At 41.6% G+C, this 17,192-nt stretch overlaps 2 long non-coding RNA genes across 2 annotated transcripts in view; one reads left to right on the forward strand and one right to left on the reverse strand.

The window, feature by feature from the left end:
- Window positions 1-17,192, forward strand: part of LOC122557445 — a 50,315-nt gene that overhangs the window by 1,239 nt on the left and 31,884 nt on the right. The window lies entirely within an intron of this gene.
- LOC122557444 lies at window positions 14-5,494 on the reverse strand. The gene is made up of 3 exons (XR_006313831.1): window positions 5,334-5,494; window positions 3,426-3,552; window positions 14-630 (listed from the first exon to the last, which is right to left on the reverse strand). It is a non-coding gene; the product is annotated as an uncharacterized LOC122557444 (long non-coding RNA).

Genomic DNA, 17,192 nt, shown 5'->3' on the forward strand with positions numbered 1-17,192 from the left:
AGTTCTTCTCGTTTATTCTGCTCAAATTAATCATTGCAGTGGCAATCAATGGCTTTCCTATTTTTCAATATTATTTTAAAGGGAAAAAAATTAACAACTGCTCACAAGGAAAAAGGGGGAACCGCTTCCTTTTAATGTGAGCTCGTTCATCACAAATATTTCAGTTCGTCCATGAAAACTGAGTTACTACAGAACTAACTGTTTTTGTTGTTGCGAGTCCAAGGTTACTGTAGTCATTAGTGGCCGAGAGCGTGTGAATAGGGCGAAGTAGCCAACGATTTGTATCAATAACTCAAACATGGGGCTTGCCTTTAAGATGTTAAAATAACCACTCAGCGATTTAAGTCGATTTCTCAACACAAACTCTGAAGTGCCTATACAGATGGATTTTACAGACGTGTCGCAAACGGCTGGGATTAACTTCAGGGAGAATGAAAACAAAAGCCCCAGTCAGAAGTTTTCTTGAGGAAGCTGAAGTCATTTTGAACGGAGCCGGGCGATGCTCGCTTCACCCGCCGGTTCCTAAAAGCCTGCAGTTTGGGCGCTGAGTGAGGGTGTGAATCGCTGGGACTTGGGGGTTTAGTGTTTCTGGAAGATAATTAATGACAAGACGCACGTGCTCCGTTTTCTCTGTAACAAAAAGGCGTAATTCAATTAGGTCATCAAATGGCTATGCGGTTGTATCAGCTCTCTGAAGTGACCGGCTGAGGGCAAGCCAGGCTATTTGACCCCTGACTCACAGCCGACCACATGGGCAGCCCCGGGATATAGTCCTTCCAATAATTTGAGCCAACTGTTTATCAGTACAACGGAGAGAGAGGGAGGGAAGGAGAGAGAGAGGGTCTAAAACCAGCCTGGTGATTTAAACCGCCAAACCATAACCCGATGGATGTTGCACACGGAGGGGCTAGTGGGAGAGCAATTCACAAAGAACAGGGTTTCTAACTCATTCTAAATAAATCCTTAACTCAAAATGACCATCAAATTCCAGATGAAATGCCGTTCATTGCCTCCAGTTTTTCACATTGACATTTCGGACTGAGGACATTTGTGTACACAGGGGCTGGAAAGGTAATAGCTACTCCCATTGAATGGTGCTCGGAGAATTTTTCCCCTTTGATCTTTACAACAAAGTCTATTAACATGTATGAACAAGGAAATATAAAATATCACATCAAATCGCCTCTCCCGCTCAAAACACATACGTAATCCAACATCTACAATAAGCACCTGAGGTTCTCAGATTTTACAGATTTAAAAAACAAATACAATGCGCATTTTGTGAGAAACAAATCCGAGTCTGTCCACTCCGCTGTTTGTGCAGGTTTTGTTGTAAAACAAAACCCAAACCGGTAGACTTCAGTAAAGTTTATTTAAACTGCTCTGGAGAGAGCCAGTCGCTCAGGAGCATGAACCGAATTAAGTTTCTCTTTTGTATTTTCTTAGGTGGTATAGGGGGTTTGGAGTGGGGAGCACCATTGTCAGTGCAAGGTTCATCAATCTAAATTAGCCAAATGATATTGCATTTTTAATTCTCTCTATTTGTCACGTATGGCCTTTGTAAGACATGATTTGTGTGATGGTATTGTTAGCTGACAGATTTATATTTTTGCAGTGAGTTATGTGCTAAGTGATTCAACTGGCGGCATAATTCAATTAAGCATCTTTCGAAATGATTCTAAGTAATAAGGTTGTCTTGCTGGTCCATGTGTTTGACAGAGTAGCAGCCCCGTGTGTAATTCCATGTTAAATTCTTGTCAATCGAATGTTCAGCCGCATTCGTTGCAATAGAAGAGGTAAAGACCACGAGTCGCGCTCTTGTAAAATTATGATTTGATTTAGTTATACGGCCCGGGATTAACAACATTGCAATTATAAACAGGTTTAACTGCCGTTAATCAGAAATGTAACGATTTAATTTCAGTAAGATTCCCCGGGCAGTACATAATCCCGCTAAAAGCTGATCATCTCACTTGACAACAATCCAGACTCTACCGGGCACTCTAAAACCAGGCGGCATTTCTTGTTTATATATGTGTGTGTGTGTGTCTAATGTTCGCGTCTTAATTGTTTTCTGAGAATTTGTCGAGATTTTTTGCTGTTTGAAGACGCAGTCAGAATGCCCGGGATTTCTCACTTACTGCCCAGCTCCGAGAATGCAACTAGATCCATCCTTCCCTGAAAACCGGTGCATTGAGGCCTGGAACATTTCGAAAAATTGTGATCAGATTTCCTCCTCTGTGCTTGGCCCCGTTTCCCAAGATTTGGAGAGGCTAGGGTTGTAGCTGAAGTGTGCTGCGTGTTAAGAGATTCAAGTGGCGACCATAATCCGCCTTTTATTTATGACGAAAAAGGAACCTTAATTTTTAACGGGTTTTTTTGCACTAAAATCGGAGGGTTCTCAAAGCGATGCCGACTCCATCGTTAACCATTTGTGAATGACCCCAGAGTGATTTATTCAGGTGCTAGATTGTCTTGTTTGTATATAACAAGACTTGGATATAGATCCTTACACACGATGGTTCAGAATGAACAACCTGCTTCCTGCACGGGAAGTTTTTTAATGAATCCGATCATTGCTCCGAGAAGGTGGGTTCTTTTCTGCCCCCGGTTTACAAATCATCAGGGAGCTCAATGTCAGATGTGAGATGGACAACCCGTTACAGAGTTACGCTCTCCCTCCCCGCTCCAACACACGTTTATTCCACTGGAACATACTTGACTTTTTACGGTTATCTCGTTCAGGCTCGGGGACTCGCCAGTTTGTAATTTCGGAGACTGACTGAACTATTTATTTACTTTTGAAATGGCACACCAGCAGAGTATCTAAATACCAGGAGCAGCGTGTGAATTTGGACTTTGATTTTGTGTGGGGATAAATCAGCAAAAGGAAGGAAGGGGAGTATGTTTTCACAGATGCTAAGACAGTTGGAATGAACTGGTCATTTTAATTGACCATCATTTTAAAAGCCGTTTCTGATCTTTAACAGGAGCCTGGGAACGGTCTGTGTTAAACTGAAATGAAAATGTTAGAATGTCACTTTCAGAGTGAGCTACTGACTCCGAATGGCCGAGCGTTCCGAGTATGTAAACAGAACTTGGCCAGGAGATGGGATCACAGCAAAACAATTGTCTGTCGGGTTCAGAGCCCAATCAATCGATAACCGATGCACCGACCTACATTGTATGATTTATGCAAGTCACGTTATGGAAAATGCTAACAAAAATCGTGGCCTTTATTGGTGTTCAGGGGAACCCTAAGCAAATATGCTTTCAACAACTCTCAAAGCATCGTAAATCTCACCCTCTGCCGTTTCAATAAAACGGCATCGCCTTTAATTGCATTAGAGTGTCTGATAAAACGTAGCGAAATATAAAATAAAGTCCTTTTTTTATTATTAAGCGCGAGCTCAGCGGACGGTTACCTTTTGCAGTTGTGGAGAGTTGTAAATATCTCAATCAGTAATGATTCTGACCTGTGACCCCGGGGCTGCTTTTATTGTATTTTGCTCTTTTGTTGCCCGCATACTTTTTACTGACCCTCTGCGTCCTCTGCAGCAAAGACAGTGAGGAAACACTTGAAGATATTTATCTGAATCCTCAATCGTCAAGACCAGTTGTTGAGTGGAACCACAATAAGATTTTTTTCCACCTCTAGTCTCCCAACTTCGAACTAGCTGTTTGAGGTCTGATGTTCCAGACAAACCCTGAATCAGGAGAAATCACCAAATCTCATCATTTTATAGCATTTTCTCGTCAAACTGAAATGTGTGTTGATTTAGGCAAATATTTTTTTCACGTAGTATCGATAGATTTGTCTAACTACTCGAGTAGTCCTTCACTTCCTTCCCCTTGTCTATTTATTCAATCGAGTGTCCATCTATCTCGTTCTTTTTAAAATGATATTTAGGGGAGCGGATAAAATACAGTTTGGGGTGAATCTATTTCTGCTGGGATTAGGAAATATGGTTTAAACACGAAGCAGGATTTTGCTGGAGAGTCAGTTGGACACGGAGGGCGGTGAAAATTTGGAACTCTCTCCCGTTAATGGGAATTGTAACCTCGGTATTTTTTTATGGGACTCAGATTTTGTTTTTGTTAATCGAAACGGTGTAAAAGGGCACAGGCCAATGTATGGAATTAGGTCTCAGGTCTTCTATGACCAGGCAGGATTGATTGGAAGGGGCGAACGACCTGCTGTTGTTTCGTCTTTCGGCCCATCCCTGGGTCTATCCACTGCCACCGATCCGTGTGATATACAGCAGGCAGTTCACAATCACATGGTAGATGTATCTGACACACCTCCTTGTTAATCGTGATCATTTCGCTGACATTAGTCTGTTAATTGTGCCTTAGTGGCGAGAGTAGTTACATATGTCTCGGTTTCTACATGAGTCGGAATGAACTATGGCCCATGATTCAAATGGACACCAAGTTCCAAACTGACGTGGCTAAGTAAGACTGAGCTCTGGACATTAATTCTCCCATAATCTATTTCTCATCAGTGTCAGCTCACTCGGCGGTCGATGCCACCAGTTGCTCGTAATTAACTGGAGACTTCTGCTCAGAATATTTATCGCAATAAAATTAGAAATAGTGAATTGACAAAATCAAGGGAAACCGCGACAGATAATTGCGTATGAGCTCTCACAACTCAAGCCCCATATGGCTTTATACAAATTATCGAATACACTTTCCTGCAATAACGGGCATGAAAAATAAAATGCCCGATTTTAATGCGCGTTACAGAATTTTTCCTTTTGCGGTTTGCTCTCAAATAGAGTGTTCGCCGGACTCAAACTTCACCGACTGTTTACGGTGTACATTCGGAGATAGACTGTTCCTGAAAGGGAGCGAGCTGTCTGATCGTTCAGGAAGACAAAAGTCCAAACGAAACAGACAGATGACAAGAGCGGAGCTCTCTCCGACAATGCCTGGGTCACGGCGGTATCCCAATAGCTCAGCAAATGTCATCGCCGCCGGCTTGGAACTGACCGATTTGTTCCAATTTCAGGAAAGATTCAGTTTGGTATCGAGCTGACGGGTGTGTTGGAAACGGAAATAATGATTACAATAAATACAGTGCTCAAACTGGCCACTGTCACTCCAGGTTAGACATTCAGATAGTATTTTCAGAATCAGAGCGTTGTGTTTTTAAAGCAGACCTTTCTCTAAAAGGAGAAAGTGAGGTCTGCAGATGCTGGAGATCAGAGCTGAAAATGTGTTGCTGGAAACGCGCAGCAGAAATTCTCTCTGATTAAATCCCCCGTCTCAGGTCCCAACCAATTCACCAAATACAATATTACCCCCCACGCCCACATACCCTCACATACCCCAAAAGGCCTCGATATCTCGACACAACAAACAAACATATTGCCGCTCTGAATTTCACAATTAATTCAACACATTCTCCAGCTGGTCCACTGTGACTTTCAGCTCCAGTTCCTAGGACGGTCAGTTTACATCTTTCACGCCATCCAGAGAGACCGGGAACGGATCGTAAACAGACGGACGGATCGTCCCGAGAGCGCAAAACCGTGCTCGACTTTGCCACCACGTGAAAACAGCGCAGGGGATTCGTGCAAGAGTTAAGGAACATTTGAACCGTGATTCTGGATGAAACGAAACAAAACCTATTCCTGTGGATCAAGAAAGTTTTTGGTGCATTGACACCGCCCGCGGGATGAACAAATGAATTGGAGCGAGCGATTGATTTCTTTGGCACTGTATGGACTTGCCTTATCACTAATTATTTAATGGCTCATCCATCACGCGAGTGACCCGGGCAAATACCCAGACCGTATCTTCAATTCCTCGGTACTATTCCCAGTAAGCGACTTTCACCGAGACAGCTTTAGATTGTAAAAGGCGTTTGGTTATTGGCGCTGTTGGAAATGCTGTTTCTGAACACATTCTCGACCGTCCTCAGGCCTCCGCCTCAGAATCTGACTGAGACCATGTGTCTCTCGGTGGTTCTGTGCTTGACAGTTTGTATATGTTGGTGGTCAGTTTCTTTTTCACGGGAGGTGGGTGCCGCTGGCTGGGTCAACGTTTCTTGCCCATCCCTAATTATCCTAGAACTAAATGGGTTTGCTGGGCTACTCAGAAGGCAGTTACTTTGCTGTCGGCCTGGAATTACACTGAAGCCTGATTTTCTCCCCTAATTGTCATTTCTGAACCAAGTGGGTTTTAAAAAAAATAGCAATCAGTGATAGTTTTATGGTCAGTTTTACTGAAATCAGATTTATATCTCAAATGTAGTAAATTGGTTAAAATCCCTGTGGAAGGACTTGGGCCCCTTTCCCAATGCACTAGTCTCAGCCTCTGGATTGCTAGCCCAGTGCCATGGTCACTACACCACCATCCTCCCTCGCTAGATCAGTTGCTTGTTTTAAACCTGAGATGGATATATTTTTGTTAAGGCAAGGTGGTAAGGGATATGGGCCAAAGGCAGGGATGTGGAGTTAAGTGACAGATCAACCTTGGCTTCCCTGGATGGTGGAGGAGAATTGGAACAGGAAAGAACCTCCTCCTGTTCCTGGATTTCCAAATTCTGCAAAAACTGTCAGTCGTTTTTTTGTGTTGAATATGAGTCAGTGGTGTTTGTTAGTAAATCAATCTTAATGTGTGGTTTAGAGTTGTTAATGTTAGGGAATGTGTGTGTCAGAGATGTGTGTTCCAGCAAATGTGTATTATTGATGTAAAAACGTTTGTCAAGCATTCATCTGGACAATTGCAACGTTCCATATTGTCAAAGCAACAGAAAGTAGAGTCAGGATAAATGGATCATTTCTGGTTGGTAGAAGTAACTAGTGGGGTAGACATATCTCATTCCTGATGAAGGGCTTTTGGCCAAAACGTTGATTTTCCTGCTCCTCGGATACTGCCTGACCGGCTGTGCTTTTCCAGCGCCACTCTAATCGTAACTCGTGGGGTGCCACAGCATAGAACATAGAACAATACAGCATAGAACAGGCCCTTTGGCCCACGATGTTGTGCCGAACATTTGGCCTAGCTTAAGCACCCATCCATGTACCCTGATCATCTTATAAACCTCTGTCAAGTCACCCCTCATCCTTCGCCGTTCCAACGAGAAAAGGCCTAGCACTCTCAACCTATCCTCGTACGACCTATTCTCCATTCCAGGCAACATCCTGGTAAATCTTCTCTGCACCCTCTCCAAAGCTTCCACATCTTTCCCACATCTTTCCTGCACACAGTACTCTAAATGTGGCCTAACCAAAGTCCTGTACAGTTGCAACATCACTTCACGACTCTTGAATTCAATCCTTCTGCTAATGAACGCTAAAAACAGCGTTCATTCCTTGGAGGTCCACTATTTACAATCTATATTAACGAGGGAATGAAGGGATAGAAAGTCATATACCATATTTGCAAGTGCTAAAGTACATTGCAATGAAGAAATATGAAATTTACAAACAGATGTGGAAAGGTTTGGTGAATAGGCCACCATTTGGTAGATAGCATTTAACATGGATATGTATGAAAGTCAACTTATTACTTAAATGGAGAGAAACTTGAAAATGCTTCAGGGCAGAGGGATCTGGATGTCCTTGTGCATTAATCACAGAAAGCCAGTATATAAGTATAACAGGTAATAAGGAAGACAATTAGTATGTTGACATCAATTGCTAATGGAATAGAATTTAGCATTAAGGAAGCACTGCTGTAACTGTAAAAGGCATTAGTAAGACCACACCTGAGTGGCATGGTGACTCAGTGGTTAGCACTGCCTCCTCACAGCACCAGGGTCTCAGCTTCAATTCTACCCTTGGGCAACTGTCTGTGTAGAGTTTGTGCATTCAAACATGCCTGTGTGGGTTTCCTCCCACAGTCCGAAGATGTGAGGTTAGTTGGATTGGCCATGTTAAATTGCCTATAGTGTCCAGGGAAGTGCAATCTGGGTGGATGAGTCATGGGAAATGAAGAGTTACAGGGTGGGATTCTCTTTGGAGGGTTGGTGCAGGCTGAATGGCCTGCTTCCACACTGTATGGATTCTACTGGGTGCAACTTTAGTCCCCTTACTTGAGGAGGGGTGGAGTTCTATTGGAGGCAGTTCATAGACAGTTCATTAGATTGATTCCAGAGATGAGGCATTTGTGTTATGAAGAGAGATTGAATGGTTAGACGCATACTATCTGGGGTTTAGAAGAACAAGAGATGTAATTGAGGTACAGAAGGTGCTAAAGTTGATTGACATAGTAGTTGTAGAAAGGTTGTTTCCTCGTGTATTAAGTAATGACTGACAGTTAACAAACAAGCTTTGTTCAGATTTTCAGCCAGGTAGGTTGATTTTAGTCAAGACAACAATGAACCAGTGAATGGTTATCACCTATTTTATTGAATTTGAACAGATGCAGTGTGTGTGTACAGGTTCATTCCGTCTGCAAAGGACAGGGCCCCACGCATGAATTTATCCACTTCCCGTAGACACAAATGTGGCCACACTTGGTGCCTGACTGGAAATCCTAAATTGGTCACTAGCATAATTCTTTGTATACTCAAGATCATCCAGCAAACATTATCAAATTGTACAGCCACGTCTAATATTGTAAACTGTGCTTTGAATTGTTCAAGAGTCGAAAAGCATGGTGCTGGAAAAGCGCAGCCTTTAGGGCGTCAGCCTTTCATCAGGAATGCCTGAAATGTTGACTCTCCTGCTCCTCAGATGCTGCCTGACCAGCTGTGCTTTTCCAGCACCACACCTTTTGACTCTGAATCTTCAGCATCTGCAGTCCTCATTTTCTCCTTTGAGTTTTGCAAGCATAGGCTTGTTGAATACAGCCAGTCCCTTGCTTATTGCGAACAGCTGAAAGAATATGCTTTCTGATACTATCTCCCAGTCTATGGGATGTATGGCTTATACACCTAGCATCATACAGATGGTGATAGGCAGAACACCTTTTTGGTTTGACAGCAGCATCCTATTAGTGATGAATACTGCTCTGTTGCTACTTTGTTAGAAGGAGCATGAAATAGCTTGCTCTTCCTAATATTTAAACCTTCATGATACCTTACCCTTGCAAGGTAATCTGAGGCAAACTGGGCACTTTTAGGGAAAAAGCGTGATTACCTTCGACCCATGTAAAACATATATTAAGAAAATGTCTGATCAGTTCTAATCATTACCATATATTGTAGATTGACTTTAATATGGCCTTTCAGTACCATGTTTACAGGAAGAACATATGGCTCAGGCTTTATTCACACAGTGGCTGATAAGGTCAATCTTGTAGTGCGATGATGGGAATCCCAGTGCGAGAGTAGGCACATGGTGGACAGTAGAAGAGAACCCTTGTAGCGAGAGGAGGAGAACTTCTTCAAGGTTTCACTCCTGATGAAGAGCTTTTGCCCGAAACATCAATTTTCCACCTTCTCGAGTGCTGCCTAACCTGCTGTGCTTTTCCAGCACCACTCTAATCTTGACCCTGATTTCCAGCATCTGCAGTCCTCACTTCTGCCTAGTAGTAGAGAACTCCTCTGTCAATTTCTCAACTAGAACAACGAGCAAAGAGGACTAACTTGATTGCTCCATTTCACATTTGAGAGCAGGATGGAGCCCATTAGGATGTGCAATGAAATTATTATGTGCAGAAGCATATTCAAATATATCAACTACATATGCAAGGACTGGGAGGTTAGGTGCTATTCTTTTGAAAGCACCTTTCTAAGGAGACCAACGAAACTATGAGCTGAACTAAACAGAGGTCCATCGCAACACCATCCAGTTGGACGCATATGGCATCAATAAAACTGAATTCACTAATACAATGAATACTGATTGGTGGGTCAATAGTGGTGAGTCACCATGATGCAGATATCTATGGTTTCTTTGAGTGGTCCATTGGTGAGTAGGCTCGCACTGTATTGCTATCAATGTGCAAGTGCTGTTTGGTCTTCATAAATGTGAAAGAACCTTTGTCATGTGAGTGAAAAATTTGCTTACAGCTTGTTATAGCAATTCACCCGATCATTTGACTAGTTTATGTTGTGAAGAACAGATCAGTGATAAGATAGTATATAAAGGGATATCATTTTTGTGTGTCTTGAGCAGTCCTTATATATATGGATGCAGTGAGCTGTGAGGACAATCCTATCATGCATATCAACTGGCAACTTAATACTCTAATGCAAGTCCAGCAAATGCTTTTTTAAGATCACTTTCAAGGAAGGCTTTCTGGTCATGCTGAGCAGCAAGTCCATTGGATGTAAATTTGGACCTGTCATTAAGAATGGTGAGCTTCTTGTTGATATAGTCACACTTGTTAGGGATGACAATTCCAGTTCTTTTGTTGGGATGACTGATTTTGTATGTCTAGGTTAGTCTTGAGGCCTTTCTACACTGTCAGAATTCACAGTGCATGTGAAAATTGCTCAGATCATTTGGAATCTGCAAGTTCCATGTAATAAGTATGCTAAATGATACAATCCGTGTGTTTGTGAACATGTGCATTAAATGAATGTGTGTTGGTGAATGAGTGTGTTATGTTAATATGTATGATAGTGAATTTGTGTATTAGTGAATCTATGAGCTAATTAATGGGTTAGTTGAGCCTCCAGCAAGAAGCCATCCTCAAAGGCTTGACAGCAGTATCCTGTTAGTGGTGAACATCACAGTTAGTACTGCATGACCAGTTCACTCTACCTATTATACATACCTTTATTATACCTTTCTCCCAATCTTTACTCCCTGAATGGGAATGCCATCCCCATTCACTTCACTGAGGCACCTTACCCCTCTCGCACACCCGCATTGAGCCTCATCCTGCTTCCAGCCACTTGTACTGGGTTCTGGGGTTAGAATGAGATGGTTATGTGGAATCCCAGACCTGACTATTTCTGTCACTGGCACTGAACTACAGAGCTGGTGGTGAATCAACTTGATTCTAGAGTAAGACTTCCTCCTTAGTGAGTGGTGAAGTTTCTGTTTTGTCTCTGATTCACAGGGTTACATTGCTTTGCGCTGCTGTGATCAGTGGGTTGGATTCCCCAACATCTCTACAGGTGGCAGAGCTGTCAGCAGCACCAGTCAGAATATCCTGCCCAAGGTGTGTGTCAGTGGCAGGGTCCTGAACACCAAACCCCCAGATTAACTGCTCTACTCGAAACTTAGTCACTGCAGGAGGTTCCTCCTGGGAGCAAATCAGACATATTCCAGGGAAATCCTCAAAACATCCCTGCATAAGTCAATCATCTCCCACATGGAATCCTGCACTTGTGAAAGACTAAAATTGAACAGGTTTAATTAGTAAGGCACTAAACGCAGTCAAGTCTTCATGAACGCACAAAGCAGAAGTTGAGGGGTCAAATTGGTACACAAAACTCCAAATACTTCATTGACCCGACCCTTTAAGCACCGGCTACCCGAGATGTGGTAGAGTCTGCTGACTGCACATTGGTCTTAGCTGCTATCTTAGAAACCAACCAACTAGAGCAAAAACAAATCATCCTCAACCCTGATGAGCTGCCTAATGAAGAATTTCAGTGGGTGTGTGAATTAATGCCTGCATGTTCGTGACACATGTGCTTCAGTGGATGTTAATGTTAACGACTGTGTGCTTTTAAATGAATGTGTGTGCATTAGTCAATGTGTACATTTGTCAAATGGAACATAGGAACACGAGTAGGCCATTCAGCCCATTGAGCCTGCTCTGCCATGTAGAACGTCATGCCTGATCCTATGTTATTCTCAAAACTATTTATGTCATTGATAAACAAAACTTTAACAACCTCAACTTTAAATCAACTCAAAGGCTGGATTTCCCTTTTGCATTGGGAATTCTAATTGTTCATCGCCCTTTAAGTAAAAATAAATTGTCATCTCCGTTCTAATTGGCATTCACTTGTTTTTAAATCATTCCCTCCTGGTTCTAGACTCCACAACCAGGGGAAACATTTTACCTACATCGACACTGTATAGCCCTTTAACATTTTTTGCAGGATTCAATGAGATCACCCTTTCTTCTTTAAAACGTAAGAGAATACAGACTCCGTTTTCCCAATCTCTCTTCACAGGACAGTCCTGCCATCTGAGGAACAAATCTGGTGAATCTTCACTGCAGTCTCTCTATGGCAATAATATCCTTCCTGAGATACAGAGACCAATATGGCACACAGTACTCCAGGTGCAGTCTAACTAAGCTCCTTCATATTTGAAACAAGACTTCACTTCTCATGTATTCAAATCCTCTTATAGTAAAGGTGAACTTTCCATTAGTCTTTTCAATAGCTAGCTGCATCTGAATGTTAACCTTGTTATAAAGTTGAAGGTGTATACTGTACTTTTAAGACAGAGTGAAATCTGTTTTGTTCTGAGAGCTTGTTACTGACTAGCAATCTCGGAGGATACTAGAAAATTGAAAATGTGTAACATTTGGCTGTGAAACAAGTACCTGAGTTTTGGATGCTATGTTTTCATAACAGTTCAAATTTAACCAATCAGTTTAAATTATGCCCCCAAGATACTAAAACCCAACCAAATTTGAAATGTACTGTTTTGCCAACATCAAACCAATAAGATGATCTGATGTTTGGGGTATAATGAAGCCAGCATTTTGAGAGTTACCCAGAGAGAGCAACCAACTGCCACCGCCAGAGTAACTGTGAGCAAAACATTGTCTATCAAAGGTACCTTTCTCATATGAAACATCTTTGCAGCGAACAATGGAAGACGACCCAGGGTGACCTACAGCCAGAGAGAGGAAGACACAGGAGACAATTATCACTGTCTGGTTTTGAAAATTAAGTTGATGTAATTTTAATATGGATGGTTATTGGAACAGTAGATTGTTATAGAGTTGGAGACAGATAACAAGCAGTCAGGAGAAGGAGGCCTAGACTTGTAAATTGTTGTTGCTTAATGTTCACTTTTAGAGTTAAAGAATATTTTTTATTTTTTTCTTTAAATTGTAGAATTTGGGAGTTCTCTGTCACTCGTATTTTTACACATTACAAGTTGAGGTGTTTGGTTTAATTAACAGAGGGGTTCACTCCTGTATCATAACAACTTTCAGTGACATATCAACAAGAACACCCTGGTTCCTTTGCACATCTACTCTGTCTAATCTCTTACCATTTAAGAAATACTTTGCACATTTCCTTCCAAAATGATAACCACATTTTACCACTTCATATTCTACCTGCCATGTTCTTGCCCACTAACCAAGCCTGTTGAAAACATTTCATGTCTTCCTCACAACACACATTCCTGCTTCCCTTTGTAGAAAATTTGGAAATATTACATTTTAATCATTGACATGTATTATGATCCCTGCAGTTGCCCATTAGTCACAGTCTGCCAACATGAGAATGACTCAATTATTCCCACTCTCTGTTTTCTGCCTGCTCGTCAGTCCTTAATCGATGCCAGTACATTACCTCCTACACCACATGCTTTAATTCTGCTAACCAATCTTAAGCATTCTGAAAATTCAAATATATTACATCCATCAATTTCTCTTTATTAATTTCCTTAGTAATAGCCTGAAAAGCTCCAACAGGTTTGTCAAATATAATTTTCCATTTCTAATCCATGCTGACATTGCCCAATCGGATCAATTTTATCCAAGTGACCATTTATCACATTCTTTACAATAGCTTCGAGCATTTTCTCTACTACTGGTGTAAGGCTAAAGGATCTGTTGTTCCTTGTTTCTTTCCCTTGCTTCTTTCTGAAATAGTGGGGTGAGATTTGCAAGCTTCCAACCTTTGTAAGCAGGCAAGAATATGGCAGGTGGAATATAATAGAGTCAGAGAGTCATACAGCATGGAAACAGACCCTTCGGTCCAACTGGTCCATGCCAACTATGCTCCCAAACTAAACTAGTCCGTTATGCCTGCCTTTGGCCCATATCCCTCCAAACCTTTCTTATTCATGTACTTATCCAAATGTTTTTTTAAAATGTTATAACTTTGTGGGCGGCATGGTGGTACAGTGGTTAGCACTGCTGCCTCACAGCGCCAGAGACCCGGGTTCAATTCCTGCCTCAGGCGACTGACTGTGTGGAGTTTGCACGTTCTCCCCGTGTCTGCGTGGGTTTCCTCCGGGTGCTCCGGTTTCCTCCCACAGTCCAAAGATGTGCAGGTTAGGTGAATTGGCCATACTAAATTGCCTGTAGTGTTAGGTAAGGGGTAAATGTAAATGTAGGCGTAGGGGTATGGGTGGGTTGCGCTTCGGCGTGGACTTGTTGGGCCGAAGGGCCTGTTTCCACACTGTCATGTAATCTAAAAAAAACTGTACCCACATCCACCACTTCCTCTGGCAGTTCATTCCACACATGAACCACTCTCTGTGCAAGGTATTTTAAATCTTTCTCTTCGCACCTGGAAAAAATGCAAGCTTATCCACTTTGGGAGGGGAAACAGGTGTGCAGAGTATTTCTTAAATTGTAAGAGATCATAAAGAGTAAATATACAAAAAGACTGAGGTGTCCTTATTGATAAGTCACTGAAGGCTAACATGCAAGTGTAACAAGCTGTTGAAAAGGTGAATGCAATGTTCATTTTTATCGCAAAAGGATTTGAGTATAAAAATCTTCCACAATAAATGGAATTTTGGAAGATGATTAAACAATGCAATGATTATCAATGTAGTCACATTCATCAATGCTATGAGATGTAGAATAACAGGTCCCAAAGACTTATCACCTTCAGCTCCATTAATTGCTTTTTCAACCTTCTTGCTAATACTAATTTCCTACAAATCCTTATCTTTCCAGGTCACTTGGATTTCTTATATCTTCAGTCAAGATGGCACAAATTCATCATTATAAATTCTCCTGATTCTGCTTTTAATGGACCCAGATTCATATTTGCCAAATGTTCCTTTGTATATACCTATAGAAACTTTTACAGTCTGTTTTTATGTTGTTTGCTAGATTGTGTTAGTATTGTATTCCTATTTTCCTATCGGTTTCCTGGTCCGCCTTTCCTGTAGTCCAAAAACTGCCTGATCCTCAGATGTATTACAATTTCTGGCTGCTGTATAGGCTCTTTTTCTTTAATCTTATACAATTTTAGCTTTCTTTGTCAGTCATGGTTGACTGGTCTTATTTGGAATTTTTGCACCTTGAAAAAATGAGTAGCTGCTGTCATGTGATAGTTTATTTAAAACTGTTGATTGCCTATGAACAGTCATGCTTTTTAAAGCATTTTCTCAATCAAGCTCAGCCAATTTATGCCTCATGTCTTCATAATTTCCCTTAATCAAATTAGACACCCTTGCTTTGGATTAAATTGCCTCATTTTCAAGGGTAATGTAAAATTCTATTATACTGTGGTCACTTATCCCTCACATTCTTTGGTAACTACATTATTCATTAACCGTTTGTGTGTTAACGGGTGCAAGTGTGAATGGTAGTCATTGGATGTTTGATGGATGTTAGTACTGTATAGATGCACGTTGGTGCAGTTGTGTGTTGGTGCTGTTGTGTATTGGAGAATTTGTGTGACTGTATGTGTACGTGAGTGGTAAGCAAGCATCACAGGGAAACAGATAAGAGGTTGCTTGGTGAGCATTTTGCTTGTTTGTCTTCAAAGCTCATGCAATATATTCATAATTATACCACGTTATCAGTATAGATTGCGAGCATTTTGGGATTAATAGAAGTTAGCAATCATAAATGAATTCAGAAAAAATGTTTTTAGTTAACACATAATACATGTGATAGGAAAGGCGATGTGTTGCAACTGCAGAATGTAAGTGATACTAGGCAGCAAAAAGAGCCAAGTGTACAGTAAATGTTGACAGAATGAGGAGTTTTGGTTCATTGAGCTAGACTCTGAGCAAAGGTTTGTAATATATCAGGGAATGGAAAGGTTACCTGGATATGTTGCTCTGGAAGGCAGTCTCGCTGCTTAGGCACAGCAGAACATGATGGCTTAGAATTAAGCAGGTTAAAGAATTAAACATTATCTCAAAAAATTAATGTGGGAAGAAGGGGTTTTGATTTATGGTACATTAGCGTCAGTACCAAGGAGAAAATGAGCTCTTTTATTTGGACTGGATCCACTTAAACAAGGCTGGGACCTCACTGATCATATAACTAGGGCTCTGGCAGAGCTCTACGATAACAGGAGAGGTGGAAAGGAGGTTTCAGATGGAAGGAAATAGAAATCCAAACAGAAACATTGAAGTTACAAAACAGAATAACAATGTGGGTAGTGAGGAGCAGAGCAGGATAGGAAGGGCAGAGAGTTTAATGTATATCAGCTATAAAGACCATTGCTGGAACAGTACCAAAAGAGTGAAATTAAAAGTCCTTTTCTTAATTCACTCATGAGATGTGGGCATTTTGATTGGCCATCCCAACTTGCCCTTGAAAAGATGGTTGTAAGTTGCCTTCTAACCGACTGCAAGTCATATGCTGAAAGTAGACCCATTAGAGAAAAAAAATCCTGGATTTTGACCTGACAACACTGAAAGAACTGTGATATATTTCCAACTCAGAATGGTGAGTGGCCTGGAGGGGAACTTGCAGGTAGTGGTTGTCTATGTTCCTGCAGCCCTGTAGATGGTGATGGCCATGAGTTTGGTAGATGCTGTTTAAAGATCTTTGGTGAGCTTCTGCAGTGTATCTTGTAAATAGTACACATTGTTGTTACTGAGTGTCTTTGGTGGAGGGAGTGGATGCTTGTGGATACCCTGCTAATCAAGTGGGCTGCTTTGTCCTGGATTGTGTTGAGCTTCTTGAGTGGTGGTGAAACTGCACCCATCTAAGGCAAGTTGGGATTATTATATCACATTCCTGACTTGTGCCTTGTAGATGGTAGATAGGCTTTGGGGATTCAGGAGATGTGCTATTTGCTTCAGGACACATCCACAAACATCCAGCAGTATGCACCATCCACAACATGCACTGTAGAAATTCTAGCCTCTGACCTGCTCTTGTAGCAAATGTATTTATATGGTGAATCCAGTTGATTTTCTGGTCAATAGTAACCCCCAGGATGTTGATAGTGGGGGATTGACACCATTAAATGCCAAGCGACAATGATTAGATTGACTCTTATTGGAGATGGCCATTCACTGCCATTTGTGCGGTACAAATGTTACATGCTACTTGTCAGTCAAAACCTGGATATTGTCCAAATCTTGTTGTACTTGAACACGGACTGCTTCAGTATCTGAGGAGTCACAAATGGAGTTGAATGTTGTGCAATCATCAGCGAA

This window comes from Chiloscyllium plagiosum, chromosome 15 (assembly GCF_004010195.1).
Source record: "Chiloscyllium plagiosum isolate BGI_BamShark_2017 chromosome 15, ASM401019v2, whole genome shotgun sequence".
In the NCBI taxonomy this organism is placed as follows: domain Eukaryota; kingdom Metazoa; phylum Chordata; class Chondrichthyes; order Orectolobiformes; family Hemiscylliidae; genus Chiloscyllium; species Chiloscyllium plagiosum.